The sequence below is a fragment of the Octodon degus genome, unplaced genomic scaffold (assembly GCF_000260255.1).
Source record: "Octodon degus isolate 3935 unplaced genomic scaffold, OctDeg1.0 scaffold00080, whole genome shotgun sequence".
Lineage (NCBI taxonomy): Eukaryota > Metazoa > Chordata > Mammalia > Rodentia > Octodontidae > Octodon > Octodon degus.
In genome coordinates, this window is record NW_004524656.1 from 8,058,357 (window position 1) to 8,071,811 (window position 13,455).

Below are 13,455 nucleotides of genomic sequence, written 5' to 3' on the forward strand. Positions count from 1 at the left end.
ATTTATTTATTTATTTATTGTGTGTGTGTGTGTGTGTGTGTGTGTGGCCAGCTCAGCCCACCAGGGGGCGCGGCTGGCTGGCATGTGATGCTGGGGGATTGAACCGCGGTCCCTGTGCTTCGCCAAGCTTGTTTCAAGTAGGTGCCCTAGACCACTGAGCCATCTCTCCAGCCCCCCAAACATATTTTTTTGTAGTCCTTATTTCAAGGTGGGATTTTCGGTTGTTTTGTGGTCTGGGGGGTTGACTCCAGGTCCTTCTCTGTACATGCTAAGTAAGTCCCCCTCTTATCGCACTGGTTATTTTGAGAAACCGGAAGCACAGCAATAGCTCTGACATAATCTATTTATTACAGGAATACCTGAAACCAAGAACAAAGCAAATAAAGCTGAAATAATAATTAAGAAACTAATTAAAGAAAACTTTCCAGGGCTGGTGAGATGGCTCAGTGGTCTAAAGCACCTATTTAGAACAAGCTTGGCAAAGCACGGGCACCACGGTTCAATCCCCCAGCACCACATGCCAACCAGCCCCGCCCCCTGGTGGGCTGAGCTGGCCACACACACACACACATGCAATAATAAATAAATAAATATTTAAAAAAAAAAATTTAATGAGGGGTTGGAGAGATAGCTCAGAGGCATAAGTCTCTACCTGGCAAGAACAAGGACCTGAGTTCAATCCCCGGCCCCAAATGCTGTGCCATCTCAGCCCGGCCCCACAGGGATGCCCTGTTGTGCTGTCTTGGCCCCAGATGCAGGCGCTCACTGTGCCACCCTGGAACCCAGCATGATGGCACACACCTGTAATCCCAGTTCTTGGTTGAGCCAGGAGGATCTGTGCAAGTTCAAGACCAGCCTGGGGGCTACAAAAGTGAGCACAAGGCTACCCTGAAGTGCACAGTGAGACCCTGTCTCAAAAAAAAAAAAAAAAAAATTAACGAAAAGCAACACCTACATATACTCTAGTGATTTTTTTAATTTCAAAGATTTTTTTTTTATTTTATTTTAAGGAAGGGTCTACAGGGTGTTCAGGATCTCACTACTAGATCGGACTCGTAGTGATTCTGCTATTTTCAGCCTCCCAAGTGCTGGGATTACAGGCATGTGTCACCACACCTAGTCTCAATTGCCGACTCACGGAAGGCCTGGGGATCAAACCCATAACCTCTGTACCTGCTTGCAGGCGCTTTAATCCACTGAGCTATTTGGCCGGCCCTAATTTCAAAGATTAAAAAAAAAAAAAAAAAAATGTTACAAGTACAATATCCAGACAGAGAAAGCAGGTTCCCTATAAGGGTTCAAAGTTAGGCTGACCTCTCAGATTTTTTTTCTCTATAATTCTAAATGCCAGAAGACAATGAAACAATACCAACAGTTTTAAGAGAAACTTATTTAAACCAGAATCATATGCCAAATTATTATTTCTGTATGATGGCAACTGGAAGACGTTCTTACATACCAGGGGATTAAGAAAGTGTATCAACAAAGAACCTCCTCTAGAAAAGTTGCTGAATGACCTACAGCAACGAACTAAAGAGTAGGGAGGCAACTGTATGAAAGATTTGACAGTAAGTATTAACATGTTCCTGCTGCTGCTTGTATAATTGGTGGGTGGCACACACATGACTGTCCCATCTGGTAGCTTACACCACCCCATGAGCTTCTCTCCTGCCTCTGGGTGGGACAGTCAAGCATGTTACTACCAGTGGTTCAGAGCCCCACCATGAATGTTTTAAAATTAGTTAAGAATTGGGCCAACGAGCTAGCTCAGTGGACTAAGTGCCCGCTTAGGCAAGCGCAGGGGCCAGAGTTCCATCCCTAGCACAACGTGCTACGCTGGCCCCACCCAGGTACGCTGCGCGGCCACTGAGCCCAGGTGTGGTGGTGCGTATCTGCTGGGGAGGCTGAAAACAGAGGATCGCTATGTGAGACCCTGTACCAAGTACATTAAAAAAATAAAAACCTAATTAAGCATACAGCCTAAAACTGTTACATGTAGAACAATAAAACTAAATGCAAAAACTTATTTGTAAGCTAGCTCTAAGTTTTCAGTTTATGTCAAGGAAGCCAGGAGCGGTGGCACACACCTGTAATCCTAGCACTCAGGAAACTGAGGCAAAGGATTATTGTGAGTTTGAGGCCAGTCTGGACTACCCGGTAAGACTGTCTCAAACAATAAATAAATAAGCTGTCAAAGAACTTGCCAAATAATGTCTTGGGCAAATACAGTTTTGCTTTTATTATGTAGTATTATAGATAAAAATACAGTATGTAAAATAAAAGTGCCTTGTCACTCTGGACAGAAAAATAAAGCATTTTATTAATTATTATTAATTATCATTATTATTATTATTTTGTATTTTAGGGAATGGTCTACAGAGTGTTCAGGGTCTCACTACACATGAGATCAGACATGTAGCGATCCGCCTGTTTACATCCCCCCAAGAGCTGGGATTACAGGTGCGCCACCATGCCCAGCCTCAATTGCAGACTTCTGTCTCAGTGCACCCCAGGGGCGGGCCAGCACGCCAGGCCTGGAGATCCAACACCCCCATCCCCACTCCCCAGCCCCACCCCCACCCCTGCACCTACTTGTAGGCACTTTAATATGCTGAGTTATTTGGCCAGCCCTCATAAAACCATTTTAAACGTTACTCTTCATTAAAAAAAAAAAAAAAAAAAAAGGATGGTCAGGTATTGCTATGGCTTGTGTGTAGCTGTCCCTCAAGGCCTAAAGCAGTCATTGGGGCACGTTCTAGAATCTGTGACTAATGCTCCAAGGCTGGGACTCTGAGTCTGAGTACTGCTGGGATTACGAGCAGGAGTGCTACACGCCGCCCCTCCCCAGCCTGCAGGCAACATGAGGCAGGAGAGAGGCCTGCCCTGCCACTGCTGCTCCCTTCTGCCTGTGGTCTCTGCTGCTCTCCACCGCCATAAACTGCTGCCCTCAGCTATGTGTCTCTGCCTTGGAGCCAGCTGAGCAAGGACTGAAACCTCCACAAAGTGTGAGCTAAATAAACCTTTCTTTCCTTAACTTTTGGTGTCGGGAATTTTGTCCCAGCAACAAGAAAAAAATAACTAAGACAGGTATGGTAGTGCACACTTTTATATAATCTCATGTTGGTAGGCAAGAGGGGAGGTTCACTTGAGGCAAGTGCAAATGCAGCCTGGGCAACACATCAAGACACCATCAGAAGTGAAAGATGACTTGACTTTTCTTTCTTTTTTTTTTTTTTTTTGACGGAACCGGGGATTGAACTCAGGCCCTTGCGCTTGCCAGGGAAGCGCTTATTCTACTGAGCCATCTCCCCGACCCACAAATGAAAGAGGAGCAAGACCTGTATGCTGGTGATTATAAAAGGTGGCTGAGATAAAGACCCACATAATCAAAAAGGTCATATTTGTGAACTAGAAAACTCAATATTGATAAGTCCATTTTCTCCAAGTCGATAGATTTAAAAATGTATTTCCACTAGTTTTGTTTCTGGTGAAACTAAGCAGCTGATTTGAAAAATACAGAAGGAAAAGGACCTAGGTCATCCAAAGCAATCTTGAGAAACAGTAGAAAATCTTGCATTATATGACTTCATGATTTACTACAAAGCTACAATGATCACTATAAAAATGATAATAATAATCACTATGGTGTGATCTAGCATAAAGACAGGCAAATATACCAGTGCAATACAGTTGTATTCAGAAACAAATCCAATATACAAATGACTCATCTTGTCATTTTGGTTTTTGGCCAAAGTGTTAAGAAATCCAATGGGAAAAGAAAGACTTTCTAACAAAGGATGCTATAACAAATGCATATCCACATGGGGAAAAAAACAGACATCTACTTTTCACCATAGACAAAAAATGAATCTGAGATGGATCAAAGGCATAGATATAAAAAGCTAAAATTAAACGATAAAAGCCGGGGAGATGGCTCAGTGGAATAAGCGCTTCCCTGGCAAGCGCAAGGGCCTGAGTTCAATCCCTGGTTCTGCCAAAAATAAAAAAATAAAAAAATAAATAAAATTAAATTAAACGATAAATGCTGGACGTGGTGGCTCACACCTATAATCCCAGCACTGGGGAGGCTGAGGCAGGAGGACAGCTACAGGTTCAAAGCCAGCCTATACTAACACAGCAAGGTCCTGTCTCAAACAAAATGAAACACTAACAAAAGTACATGATCCAGTAAGGAAACAGAACAGTCTGTGTTACTTCAACATAAGTAAAGGCATCTTGGGTCAGAGAAAATAAAAAATCTGATACATAATCACAAAAACCAAAACTTCTGTTCATCACAAGATGCAGTTAAGAGGAACAGCCAGCAGGACATGGTGGTAGACCCAAGGAAGGCGATCCTGAGGAGCAAGCCCAGCCAGGGAAATTTTGTGATTTAACAAGACCCTGCCTCAAAATAAAAGATAAAAAATTTTAAAACAGGAATAAATATATAATAGGGCTGAGGTCGTAGCTCCATGCAAAGAACCTGCGCTCAATCCTCAGACACGCCCCAAAATGATTAAGAGGCTAGAACACAGAACTGACAGGGAACTTAGAGTCACAAAATACACACAACTTCTACAATAATAAAAGCCAAGTCCCCTCAATAGAGGAGGTCAAAATTTTTCACTCTTCAGAAGAAGAGATACACAAATGGCAAGTAAGTACACAGAAAAATTGACAGTATCTTTATTAAGGAAATACAAATTAAAATCACAATGACAATCACTATGCAACCATTTGAAATGACAAGGATGTGAAGCAACCAGAATTGATACATTCCTGGTAAAGTGCACCATGGTATATACACTTTGAAAGCCCTCTGAAAATTCTTATAAAAAATACACTCTGGGCTGGATGTGGTTCTGCATGCCTATAATCTCAGCACTTGGGGAGCTGAGGCAGGACAACTCCACATAGGGAGCTCAAGGTTAGTGTGAATTACAAACTGAGATCCTGTCTCCAAAACAAAACAAAAACTTCCGCTGCAATGCAACAAATTCTAGAATTTACTTAAGAGAAACAGAAGAATATATTCATCTAATGGCTTGCACTTAAATGTTCATGGAAGTTTAATTAATAATAGTAAAAATATAGGAACTAATGAAAGGCCATCAGCTGAAGCACGCGCAAACTGCGATACAGCAATGCAAGGAGTACTACATAAAATAAGGGGCAACTCTGAATTTTGCTTTTTGTTATTTCCTGTACGCTACATCTGGAGGTATTAGAATATTTCCAGTTTGTATAACTGGAAAATATTTTACTTTTAGTTTTCAAAGGTATGTTTGCTAAGTATAAAATTCAAAGAGGACAGATCTGTTTTTTTTTTTTCCCCTTTCTTTCAGTCCTTTAGTCTAGTTTCTTACACACTTGCTCTTTTTTTTTTTCTATCTAATGTGGAATAAGATGCTATTTAATTTTGTTCTTCCATAGATAATTTTTTAAAGTATATGCTTTAATGATTTTTTTCTTTATAATCAGTTTTGGACAATTTCATTTTTGTGTATCTGGGTATGATTTTATTCAAATTTCTTGTGCAAAAGGGTCATTCTTGGAAATGTGGTGTTATAAGTTCAACTAAATTCAGAAATTTTAAATCTTTTTTTTGGCTGGCTCAAGCTGTCTTAAGGGCAGGTCTGGCAAGAGATGTGGAGCTGGGGATAGAACCACAGTCACCCGCACCTGACTGGGTTTGCCCAAGCAGGCGCTTATACAACAGAGCTAACCCACAAGTCCCCTAGAAATTTTAAATCTTTAAATATTTATTGCCTACCTCTTTCTACTTTGAGAATTCTAATTATATGAATATAAGTTTCTTGATTTTGACACAGTGAACTATTACATGACTGATCTGTAAACTGTTTCATTTTTTTTAAATAATTTTTTTAAAAATTTTATTTATTTGTGTGTGTGTGTGTGTGTGTGTGTGTGTGTGTGTGTGTGTGGCCAGCTCAGCCCACCAGGGATACCAAAGCCAGCCTGAAGATACCAAGACCTTGTCTCAAAGCACAAAGTCCTGAGATAGATTCCTGGTACTCCTCCCCCAAGAAGTCTTACACAAAAGAGTATATACCACCTAACTCCACTTACATGGAGCTCTAAAATATGCAGAATTAATCTGTGGTGAAACAGGCACATGCCTATAATCCCAGTGCTCGGGAGGCTGAGATGAGAGGTAGCTCCAGCAATACGAATGAAGTCATCGTGACTGCTCTAGCCCACCTCTCACCTGAATGCAGCCACATGAAGGACTGAACACCAGCAGAACAGACCGCCTGAGATGAGACTAACCCAAAGAACTGTAAAAAATAGCGAACTTTACCTTAAGATACTGTGTTTCTGGTGGTCTGTTTACTCAGCAACAGATAATTGCGACTGCTTGCTAACAATATAATGGGTAGAGGGGCCAGGGAGATAGCTCAGTAGAATAAGCGTTTGCCTGGTAAGCACAAGGGCCTGAGTTCAATGCCTGGTTCCGCAAAAAAAACAATATAATGGGTAGAGAGGCAGTTAAATAAACAGGAAAGGTTACTGACAAATAACATGGAAAGGTGTCTACCATGCTGTGAGTCGCAGGGTCATCCACAGGTCTCCTAGGTCTGTGTGAAGGGGCCAGGAGGGAAGCTGCTCCACTCAACACCGCACAGAGCAGTCAGGTAGAAAGAACATGGTACTGTGGGGAGTGGTAAAAGGTACAGTAGAGACACATATAAGGATTTCAGTGGTGGCAAACCTACAACATGTGTGCTGCAGAGGGCTGTTTGTTATCACTAAAAGCTCTAAGAGGTTCACCATCACTATATTAGGTAACTGAAGGTCTCTGATACTGACAGAAGCTTTAAACGTTAAAATATGGTATAGAGATATGAAAGATTTTAAGCAGGGAAATAACATTGTTGGATTTATGTCTCAGAATGATTTCTATAGCAGAAATGAACAGGACAAATGCAAAGACAGGCAGATGAGAGACAAGGAAGGTTTAGTAGCCTACCTCAGAAACAGGACAGAACCAGTAAAAAACCTAAACTAAGAGACAGAGTGGATCGAAAGAAAAGGACAACTCGAGTTAAGAGTCTACGAGATGGCTGGATATAGTGGCATATGCCTGTATTAGTAGCTATTCAAGAGACCAAGCCAGGATCACAAGTTTGAGTGCAACCTGGGCAACTTAGTGAAACCCTGACACAAAATTTAAAAAAATAAAAACGGCTGGGGGTATAACTCAAGGGTGTTCAAGCCTTACTACTAAAAAAAATATCTAAAGTCAAGTGTGGTGATGCACACATCTGCAAGCCCAGTACTTCAGAAGCTGAGGCAGTGGATCATGAGTTTAAGGCCAACCTGGGCTACACAGAGTTTGAGGCCAATCTGAGCCATGTTTCTAAATAGAAAATAAAAAAAAGGATAGGGATATAGCTCATTGAGGAGGTGCTGCTGGGTCAGTCTCTAGTACCAACTAAATATATCCAACAACAACAAAAATTAAACAAAGAACCTACAAGATGTGGTGAAAATGGATGTGGTAGAGAGCTATGAAGGAATTCAGGATGATCCCGGTATTCACTTCAGGCTCTGAGGAAGACAGTGTTATCACCTATGGGAAAATAGCAGAATCCAGAATGACTGGATTCTCAAACAGACAGAAAGTTTAGACACAGGAAAGGAAAATGTATGCATCTGTTGACAGGAAACTGGGGCAAGTGTTACAGGCGACTTCTATTTTTCAATGAGAAGACAAAGATCATCTGCTCAGAATAACAAATGACAGAGAGAGGAGGGAGCCCTGAGGATCTAGGTGATTCTAAAAGCCGTATGTTTATTCTGGCCCCAAGACATACAGTATGTGACTTCTCTTCAGCACACAACCCAGATATAAGAATGAAGAGTTCAGGTGGTTGACTTGGCCCAAGATTAGAACACTACAGAAAAATGAAATGAATGAGGCACCAAGAGAATTGCTAGTAGTGATGAGCAAGTAATTCAAGTAATGGACTAGGGGGAAAATGCTTCCAAGGCATTGAAAAGCAGCAGAAAGTGAAGTGAAGTCACAGAACAAGAAAGAGATCTTGAGGTAGTCAAAGTGTAGATTTACTGGGGATTGGACAGAAAGCTGGAAAGACTGAAGGCTACGGTCAAAAATATGGTGCGGAAACAGCATAGATTACTGCTTTCTTTCTTTTTTTCTTTTATCCAGAGAAGTCTGTATTTGGGCCTTAAGCTTTTGAAAAAATTTAGAGACACAGCATAAGAATATACTGCTTCCCACCTATGAACATTCTCTAGGTTTGCTGACTGCCAGGCAACTATTAGAACCCTAAAGCCCACCAAAAAGTACAACTGCATTAAGTAAGAAATCTCCCAAATGAATCCTCTTGCTCCTTGTTGATTTTAATGTAGCATAGGGTTTTACATCACAACCAGAGTAATGCTTCCAACAGTAACTGCCTGGATCTGCTACTGTCTGTCACTTACCCTATGAGTTCATCAGATAAGCACAGACAGAATCTTGCTTAAGTATCACAATTTTTATGCTACCAAGTTACACTATGAGAATATAAACTAGCTGATAACATCCTTTAGTTTTCATGAGTGTTTTTGCTTTTATTTTCAGCTCTAGGAACTAAAGCCAGAACCCTTAGCACTGAGTTACATCCCCGCTCTTTTATTATAGTCTTTTTTTTTTGCGGAACCGGGGATTGAACTCAGGTCCTTGCACCTGCCAGGGAGCGCTTACTCCACTGAGCCATCTCCCCAGCCCTCTTTTATTATATTCTGAGCAAAGCTCTTGCTAAGGCACTTAGTTGCCCAGGCTGGGCTCTAACTTTCGATGCTTGGCCTCAGCCTCCCAGAGCTCTGGGCTTACAGCAGTGCTCCACCATGCCCCATTGGTCCTTCGTCTTTGCAGTCCGAGGGGTAGAACCCCGGGTCTCACGCATGCTCGCTCGGCAAGCACACCACTGAACTCCAGCCCCAGCTTGAGGATGTCCTTTGAAGCACAGATCCACCATCTCTCTACCTGCTGTCAAATCTCAACGACTTGCTACGAGGGGCAGGGCATGTAACAGAGGTCCAACCACAGACGAGCACAAGCACGAAGGCCTCACCTCCGCAAGCCAGCGACGGCCTCGCAGCACGCACGCTGGAATCAGAAGGTGTGCCCACTGAAGCACAGCAACTTCCAGAACAAAGCACAGGAGGGAAAAATCAAAGACATGCCTAAACGGAATGTTTGATCTTTTCAGTTTGGGTCAGTTCAAGTTGTCTTCTTCAAAACTTGTAATTAGTAGTGCTCATGTACTTAGGAGGTTTGGGAAAAGTGGTGGTGGTTTTGTCACTTTTTGGTAAAGGCAGGTAGTTCATGGCCATGGCCTTTGGGCTGGGGTGAACTGCACCCCTAGTTAAGGCGGGAGAGCCGGCCCGAAACATGGCTGTTATGTTTTACGAGCCATGAAGCATATGGAGCCTGAAGTAAAACAAGTTTTTCAGAGTACCAAAATCTGCCTTCAGTGGTGGCTATTATAGAGGTGGATCTGAACCCAAAATGACAAAACGGGAAGCAGCATTAATACTAGGTGTAAGCCCTACTGCTAACAAAGGAAAAATAAGAGATGCTCATCGACGAATTATGCTCTTAAATCACCCAGACAAAGGAGGATCTCCTTACATAGCAGCCAAAATCAATGAAGCTAAAGATTTACTAGAAGGTCAAGCTAAAAAATGAAGTAAATATATGATGAATTTTCAGTTCATAGTAACTTATATATATGAATACTAATGTTTTATAATAAAACTCCTCTGAGCTACAAAAAAAAAAAAAAAACAACTTGTAATTATATTAAAATACAAAAGAAACACAAAGAAAAAAATAGCAAGTGACTATCTCCAAACAGAACAAAGCACTTAGCAGATTTCTATCTTTTTTTTTTTTTTTTTTTTGTGGAACTGAGGATTGAACTCAGGCCCTTGCGCTTGCCAGGCAAGTACTTATTCTACTGAGCTATCTCCCCAGCCCCTTTTATCATTTATCTTTATACAATATCAATGTGAAATTCTTTTAGTGTTTTTAAAAAAAATTAATCATTTATTTATTTATTTGGTACAGGGTCTTGCTACACAGCTTAGACTTGTGATCCTCATGTCTCAGCCTCCCCAGCACTGAGATTATAGACATATGCCTGGTTTCAGTGGTCAGCATGGTGCAATATCAGGTATCAAATCTGGGTCCTTGCATTGCCGGGCAGGCCTTTAGACTACTGAGCTATCTCCCCAGCCCCTTAATTTCTAAGTCAGTGATCTATAATATACTTATCAAATACTAGCAGATATATGTGGTAGCACTGAGCTAAGCGGCACAAGAAAATACAAAACACTACAAATTGTTTTTAAAAATTTAGTTTCAAGGAGCCGGGGAGATGGCTCAGCGGAATAAGCGCTTCCCTGGCAAGTGCAAGGGCCTGAGTTCAATCCCCGGTTCTGCAAAAAAATAAATAAATAAATAAATAAATAAAGTATTAGTTTCAGTTCAGGATAAAAATTAAGGAAGACTTCACAAAGGAGACTGAATTTCAGTTACTTCAAAATCTTTCTTTTTTTTAGGGGCTGGTGAGATGGCTCAGTGGTCTAAAGCACCTACTTAGAACAAGCTGAGCTAAAAGCACAGGGACCGCGGTTCAATCCCCCAGCACATGCCAGCCAGCCCCGCCCCCTGGTGGGCTGAGCTGGCCACACACGCGCACACACACACATAAATAAAAACAAAATTAAAAAAAAAAAAATCTTTCTTTTTTTAGCAGTAGGAAAACTAGAAGGGTGTAGTGGCATAGGCCTATAACCCCAGCACTAAGGAGGTTGAAGCAGGAGGATCATTAGGGATTTGAGACCAGCCTGGGCAACAAAGTGAGCTCAAGGCCAGCCTGAATTGCACAACGTGACTCTGCCTAACAACAACAACAACAAAAAGACAAGTAGGAAAATTTATTGGGAAAAGGAAAGGGAAATAGGAATTGCTCTTGAGAGAAAGGAAGCATTCCAAATGGTTGCTCTCAAAATCTTCAAGATGGATAAGACACCTTATAAAAGAAACAAATTATTTTCCCAACTTTCCAAGCCCCAAGAATGGAATCACTTCTAAGTTTTCTCCACCCACACACATTGGCTACTTCACCTGTCTTACAAAATATTCACTTCTCTCATCCCCCCAACTACTTAAGTTCTGGCAGTCACACTATAACTAGCCTAGTTCTGACTAACCTAGCTTCTGCTAAATCTCTTTATCAGTTATCTATATTACTTCCATCCATTTTCCAACTGCCTCAGTGATCTATCTAAAATATAAATTGTGTCATTTGATAGCCCCTCCTCCCTGAAAGTCTTGTAGATCTCACATGTGGGGGAAAAACCCAAATGTCTCCAGTGTTACCAGGCCTTGCTGACCTTCACTAGTCTAATTCCTGCACCTCCACCTCACACTACCTCACTGTTTTCTGTGGGCTGTTGGTCTGTAATGTCTTTGCTCCCACTTGTTGCTTGACCAACTCCTCTCTATATCAATGCTCATTCCCACTTTTTCTTTGAAAATGTCAAACCAGCAGAACAATTAACATGATGATACAATGAACATATGCTTTTCATGTAGATTCAGTTTTACAATTTTTGCCAATTTATTTTACATCATGACACTTAACCCCTACAGCTTGAATATCCTTCAGAACAAGAGTATTCTCTGAACAAACAAGTAATACCATTACCACATCTGAAGTATTAAACTGTCACAACACTACTTAATATGTACCCCATATTGAATTTTCCCAAGCCTCCCAAAATGTCTCTTACAGTTTGTTTTACTTACTCCTTTGTTTAATCCAGGAACAAAACAAGGATCATGCACTGCACGTGTCCCTCTTATACTTCAGGATTCAATTCTCAAGTCTGACCCTCTGGTTCCTCTTCTCCTTTCTGGCTCCAGCCACCCAGTCTGGGTTACAAGCCTTCTTTAGATGTTTTTGTACTACCACTATCTTAATATTATCAGCTACTCTGTAATTCTCTATTTTGCTTCCCTAATAAATATTAAGCACCCAGAGGACTTTTTAGTATCCAGGAGCATACTCTGGCTCACAGAAGACACTCACTAGATGTTGGCTGAACAAATAACAGCTATGAACACAAAATGGACTGAACTTCCTATGCTGAAGCCTAAACCAGAATGTCACTATATCTGGACACAACAGCTTGAAGGAGGTAATTAAGGTTAAAGGAAATCACAGGAGCGGGACCCAAGCCTAGCAGGATTGGTGTCCTTTTTTTTTTTTTAATGATTCTTTTTTTTTTAATTTTTTATTTATTTGTTTATTTATTTATGTATTTATTTTGTGTGGGTGGCCAGCTCAGCCCACCAGGGGGCGGGGCTGGCTGGCATGTGGTGCTGGGGGATTGAACCGAAGTCCCTGTGCTTTGCTTAGCTTAGCTTGTTCTAAGTGGGTGCTTTAGACCACACTGAGCCATCTCACCAGCCCCAGGATTGGTGTCCTTGTAAGAGAAAGAGGCATCACGAGCGCAAAGCATGGAGGAGCTGTCTGCGGCCCAGGAAGAGCCCAGGAAACCAGAGGACCAGAATCCTGACGGTGGACTCCAGCCTCCAGAACTGTGAGAACACGTATTTCTGTTATTTAAGACAGCTAGTCTGTAGCTCTCTGCTCCTGCAGCCCAGGATAACTGATACAATGACCAAAATCATTGTGCCACAGTCTGTGGAAGACAGAATGCTAAGCAAAATCAACACCACAGCTAAGACCGCCAACAGAAGACTTCTTCCTGCACTGCTTTAGAAAAGAAGAGAACCACATACTTACCAGAAAGAATAGGAAACATTCTGACATTCACAGCATACATTAAAAAGAAAACCATGAAAAAAAAGAAGAAAGAAAGAAAAACATGGGCCGGGCATGGTGGCACAAGTCTGTAATCCCAGCACTCAGGAGGCTGAGACAGAAGGATCATTGCCAGTTTGAGACCAGCCTGAGGCCACAAAGTGAGCTTAAGGCCAGCCTGAGTTGCATACTTGACACCTTGTCTCAAAAAAAAGACAAATAAAATATTATCTTTACTACAACAAGCAGCAAAACTATCAATCACTGTTTGTTTGTTTTATAGCAGTACTAAGGACTTTGACCCCAAGGACCTGCCCACCAGCTATATCCCAATCTCCAGCCCTTTGTCAGCTCTTATTTTGAGATAGTCTTCCTGCCTCAGCCTCCCACGGTGCTGGAGTGTGTCATGACACCTGGCTCAGTCATCATCTGTAACCATGTAGTCAGGCCGGCCAGAAAGCTCAGGGTACTAAAGTGCCTGCTTAGGCAGAACACAGCAACCAGGGCTCAATCCCCAGCATCTGTGCCATGCTGTGCCCTGCCCTGTGGTGCTTTGCTGGCCCCGCCCCAGGGCACACCAAGA

At 41.9% G+C, this 13,455-nt stretch overlaps 1 protein-coding gene and 1 pseudogene across 2 annotated transcripts in view; one reads left to right on the forward strand and one right to left on the reverse strand.

The window, feature by feature from the left end:
- The window catches only part of Rnf214 (ring finger protein 214), a 48,653-nt gene that overhangs the window by 13,051 nt on the left and 22,147 nt on the right, over positions 1-13,455 (reverse strand). The gene's annotated exons all lie outside the window — the stretch shown is intronic.
- Positions 9,451-9,808, forward strand: LOC101571881 (annotated as a pseudogene).